The sequence below is a fragment of the Hevea brasiliensis genome, chromosome 8 (assembly GCF_030052815.1).
Source record: "Hevea brasiliensis isolate MT/VB/25A 57/8 chromosome 8, ASM3005281v1, whole genome shotgun sequence".
NCBI classification, from domain to species: Eukaryota; Viridiplantae; Streptophyta; class Magnoliopsida; order Malpighiales; family Euphorbiaceae; genus Hevea; species Hevea brasiliensis.
This window is the reverse complement of record NC_079500.1, coordinates 63,074,603-63,079,491: the sequence shown is the minus strand read 5'-3', so window position 1 is coordinate 63,079,491 and position 4,889 is coordinate 63,074,603. Positions and strand designations below refer to the sequence as shown.

The window sequence follows — 4,889 nt, the reverse complement described above, 5'->3', positions numbered from 1 at the left end:
CAATTCTAGAGATTCATTCATTGCTCAATCAGTTATTCTCATTTCATTTCATTTCCTTAACGTGAAACTAAAATATAAATATCTCAAATCAGAAACAATGTAGATACAACCTTCAATTCATTGCCACTTATTCTACGTCACTAATCAACCGTAGTATCACATTCCCAAACATGTTAATCATCACCTCTCATCTAGACGAAGCTACAAAATGGTTTTATACTCTTGTTAATGTTAGCCAGACCTAGCCATCGATGTCAGCACCCAACAAATGCCCTTCTTGACACGCCTCGCTAGCTCTAATGTTAACAGTTTGTAGTTCTTATAAATAAAATATGTCAATTTAATTTAAAACTAATTTTTAATTATCTTTAACTATTCAAAGATAAAGCAACCCTCAATTTATCAAAGTAACCAACAAAATTGGACGGATTACAGGAATTTCAAATTATCAAAATCAATTTGCAAGCATTATTTTATAGCATTATGCATTTATAGGGTGGATTTTACGGTACTAAAATAGATTGTATTGTTTACTTAGTTAAACTGACGAAAAAAATATTTAATTTATACATGAGTTAAGAACTCTATCTGCATTTAAATAGATTAAATGACTAAAAAATCAAAATCTTTATATCAATTATTAATTTTAACTAAATCTTTTAATTTTATTAATTTAATTTGTTTTTAATTTTAATATAAAATTTAATTAAAAACAATCAAATTCATCAATTGACAAATTATTAAAATCTTTTCATTTACATATTGTTTGTTTAAGTTAATCTATTTATTTTTATTAATTTTTTCAATAATTTTAACAATTTCATTAATTTTAAAAGATTTCCTATTGATAAAAAAATATAATAATGAATAACATATTTAATATATATTGTTTTCTTAAATTCAAATTTTTTTCTCTCTTTTTATTGTACTTTTAATTTCTATTTTTTTCAACATTTTATCTAGAATTTAAAACCTAACAAATGAAAAAAATTCAAATGTTTAAACATAAAATATCAATTAATAATATAATCAAAATAAATATAATTATAACTTATAAAACAATAAGTATTTATTTGATATATTTCAGAATAATTGCTATAACGATTAAAAAAATCAAAATAATTGACTAATATTAATAATATTGAACATATTTAAATTAATCTTATCAATTAAATCATCTTACTAATCTAATTGTTAAAATTGAAATTAATGTGAAATTTTAAAATTAAATTGATAAAATTAAAAGATTTTATTAAAATTAAAAAATTTATAAAAATTTAAATTTTTTTAATCATTTAACCTTTTAAGTAATGTATTTTTAATAAAATTAATATAAATACATTAAAAGCGAAGCAAATCCTTAATGAACAGTTTGTTTGCAATTGATTCGTGCAATTTGATTTACAGAATTGCCCTTTGCCGTGTACTTTGTGCGAGCCTTCTCTCTTGAATCTCTGCGTTTTGCCCGTCTTCTTTTAGCGTGATTGCCAGTGCCCTTTGATCAAAACGATGCCGTATACTTCCGCTTAGTGTTTCTTCCTCCTCTTTCCTAGTTTGTTGCTCTGTTCTTACTTTGTTTCTGTCCTCTCCCTGTCTTCCCATCGTCTTCTTCTTTCTAAAATAGAAGGTGGAGGAATCTCATCAATAGCAGATGAAAAGAAAAAAAGCCAACATTCAAATCATCAATGGCAATGAAATAGAAGCCATCAGTAGCACAAATAATTACAAAATAAACAGAATCAAAATTAAGAAAATTAACACAACAATAATCGAAACTCTGAATCAAATACAAATAACAGAAGAAAAGTCATATAGAATTCAAAACAGAAGGGGAAAGACTTTGGATTGCAGTAGCTGAATAACCATGAATTTGAAACAAATACAAAAAAACATGAAATACTCTACACATGCAATTCCAGATTGCTGCTCATGAAGGGGAGGCAAAATTTCAAACCCAGACAGCAGACCTAACAAACCTATATTCAAACCCAGATCGCACTCATAGAGTATGGGAGAAAGCGGCCAGATTTTGGTCCATCACTGCATAGCAAACCAACGTCACAGGCGAGGCGAGCGGCAAGACTTCGAGATGAAGGCCTTATTTCATTTAGTCGGTTCTGGGAGAACATGATACAGGACAAGAGACGAAGGAGGTGTTAGTGTATGTGCACTGCAGCCAATGTGTTAATTGCAAGTGTGATCACTTAATTTATGTATATATATATATATACTTTATTCTTAATAAAAGGCTGCTTTATCTTTAATTATATCATTTAATTTTAATGAATATTAATTAATAAAGATAAAGTTCATGGGACTTATATGCATAGCAGTGGAAATTATAATGTTGTTATAATTATGAGATTCTGACTGCATTATAGTATTGTTCCAAAAATGTTCTTGGTCAATGTTATATCAAGATTGGACATTGATATAACTGTTGAGACCAATACACGTTGCATTCTTTCTTTTATGAAAAGAAGCAGCAGTTCTCATTAAGCTGAGGTATGTGAGATACCTAGAACCAACGTGTAAGTACTTGTGGTGACAAGTTTACTGAACTGACCCGCATGAGGATTCCATATGGAAGTTTACCTGTGTCTATGGAAAGACTCATGTGACAGTCGTGTAAATGATCCTTAGACTTGAGACATTAAGTTATCTTATATAGGAATTACTGTATTTTGATACTGCTTACATGTCATTTTATATAAAGATAACGTATGTGGCAGCTGTTGGATATAGTATGAACTATGTGGAGATATTTAATTGTCAAGATAGAATTCATCACCTTAGGTAATTAAGGAAAATATTTCAATTGTTCTTGACCAGTATGGATTATTAAATCCTTGCGCAAGGTAAAATAAGATTGAGATCTTATTTAATTAATCAATCATACTGGGAGGACATAAATGATTTATATATAGCAGACACATTCCATGCATCAATATATAAATCGAAATATTATGTTGAAGGGATATTAATTACACTGACAGACTGATCATAGAAAGGTTAGTCAAACCACTTTGACAAGTTCTAATATTTGGGTGGTCGTTACACATTGCTAGATGTCAATAATGATCTACAAATATAATTAATCAATTGTGAATTGATGATAAAATTAAAGTATTAATTTTATTTAATTATATTTGTTGCTAACATATTAGGAACCTAATGGGTCACACACATAAAGACTGTAAGTGAGGAATTAAATTGGATTATCAAGTTGGACTTGATAAAAATAATTCTAGAGACTTAAGGACTGAAGTATAAATTTTATTTATACTGCTTAATGTCCTAATAATTAAGTATAGACTTAATTTAAAGTTTCTAAAATTATAGGAATTAATTATGTGAATTATAATTCCTATAAGGGGTCAATTTATAATTAATAAATTTAAAGGGTTAAATTTGTAATTAAAAGAAGTTGTTCCCTATAAATAGGGAAGCTTGTCTTCCATTCTACATAAGTTAGAAAAGAGCTAGCACTCAAGAAAAACTCCCAATATATTCTCTAAGAGTGTCTTGGAGAATTTCCTCACAACCGGTCTGTGTGGATACCATCAGAGGCCGGACATCTGGACGGCTGGTGGTTTGCTACAACCCGGTCCGGTGGTTAGAAAATTCCACAAGCAATTTGAGGTAATTTAATAGATAATTTTTTAATTTAATTATCACCATTCCATACTTAGTTAAAGTTGATCTTGTTTGATTGAGAAATTAATGCTTCATTACAGTGGTATCAGAGCCATTTTAATTAATTATGGAATGGTTTGTTGTTGTTGGTGTTAGTTTGAGTATTAAATTTATGTGATTATATATTGTTTCTCCCAATTTTTTTTTTTTTCGTCTGCTCAAATTTGGTTCTGAAATTTTGAGATTTTGAGATTTAAGTTTTGTTATCTTAAAATTTTAGATCTGCAAAATCAATTTTAATTAAAGTAAAATTTTGAAAATTTTGAGATTGAACCAATTTGGAGATTTTTTGCATGAAACCCATTTGAGCATCCATGAAAAAGTTACCGGTGAGGATTAATGGCCACCCGGCTGCGTGAATGGGTATACCCATCAGCAAGAAGGTGACCGGCACTCCTCATGGCTGGTATGGTGGCTTCCGGCAGCAGAAAAATGGAGGAGATCGGGCTACCAAACCGTGTGATCTGCTATTCTGGATCGCACATGGTGACTGGACGCATCTGCAAGGCTGCCGGAGATGCCTCGCGCGCGCCGCCTGCGTGGCGATGTGGGCCGCCGCAAGGGACATCTCGCGTGCGGCACCGTGGCCTCCATGGTCGCTTCGTTCACGATGAACCGATTGAGAGAGGAAGGATCTTGTCGCTCACTCGCTTTTTGGCGATTACGCTTTGCCACTCTGCAATGCTGCCCTTGCTTTTGCTTGTAATTGCAAAACGGCCACAGCTATTTATTTATAAAAATGCCACCGGTCATGTGGCTGTAAATAGATTCTTGTTTTGGCAGAATTTGCAATTATGCCATTATGATTTCCTTATTCCAGTTTTGCCCTTGAATTTCCTATTGACTAAAATTAATAATTACATAATATTATTTTATTAAAATTAATTCTACATTTGGTTTTTAAATAAATAAAATTGTGATTTTATTTTAGTTCAATTGGAAGATAAATTAAAATTGTTTAATTTAATATTAATTTTAGAAATTAGTTTCTAAAATTAATTTAGGGCATTTGAATTAAAGGAATTTATTGAATTAAATTGTTTAATTCAATATCAATTATGGAAATGTGTTTTCGAAAATTGATGGCAAATTATGGAGCGTCTAAAATTGTTTTAGATTTTAATTATCTAATTAGATTAGATATTGAATTAAATTGTTTAACTCATATATATATTATTAGAAAATTGTTTCTA

At 29.9% G+C, this 4,889-nt stretch overlaps 1 long non-coding RNA gene across 1 annotated transcript; it reads right to left on the bottom strand.

Moving 5' to 3' along the window:
• Positions 1-1,360: 1,360 nt before the first annotated feature.
• On the bottom strand, positions 1,361-2,185 carry LOC110654600 (uncharacterized). Its single transcript, XR_002494738.2, has 2 exons — positions 1,977-2,185; positions 1,361-1,615 (listed from the first exon to the last, which is right to left on the bottom strand). It is a non-coding gene; the product is annotated as an uncharacterized LOC110654600 (long non-coding RNA).
• Between the last annotated feature and the right edge of the window lie 2,704 nt (positions 2,186-4,889).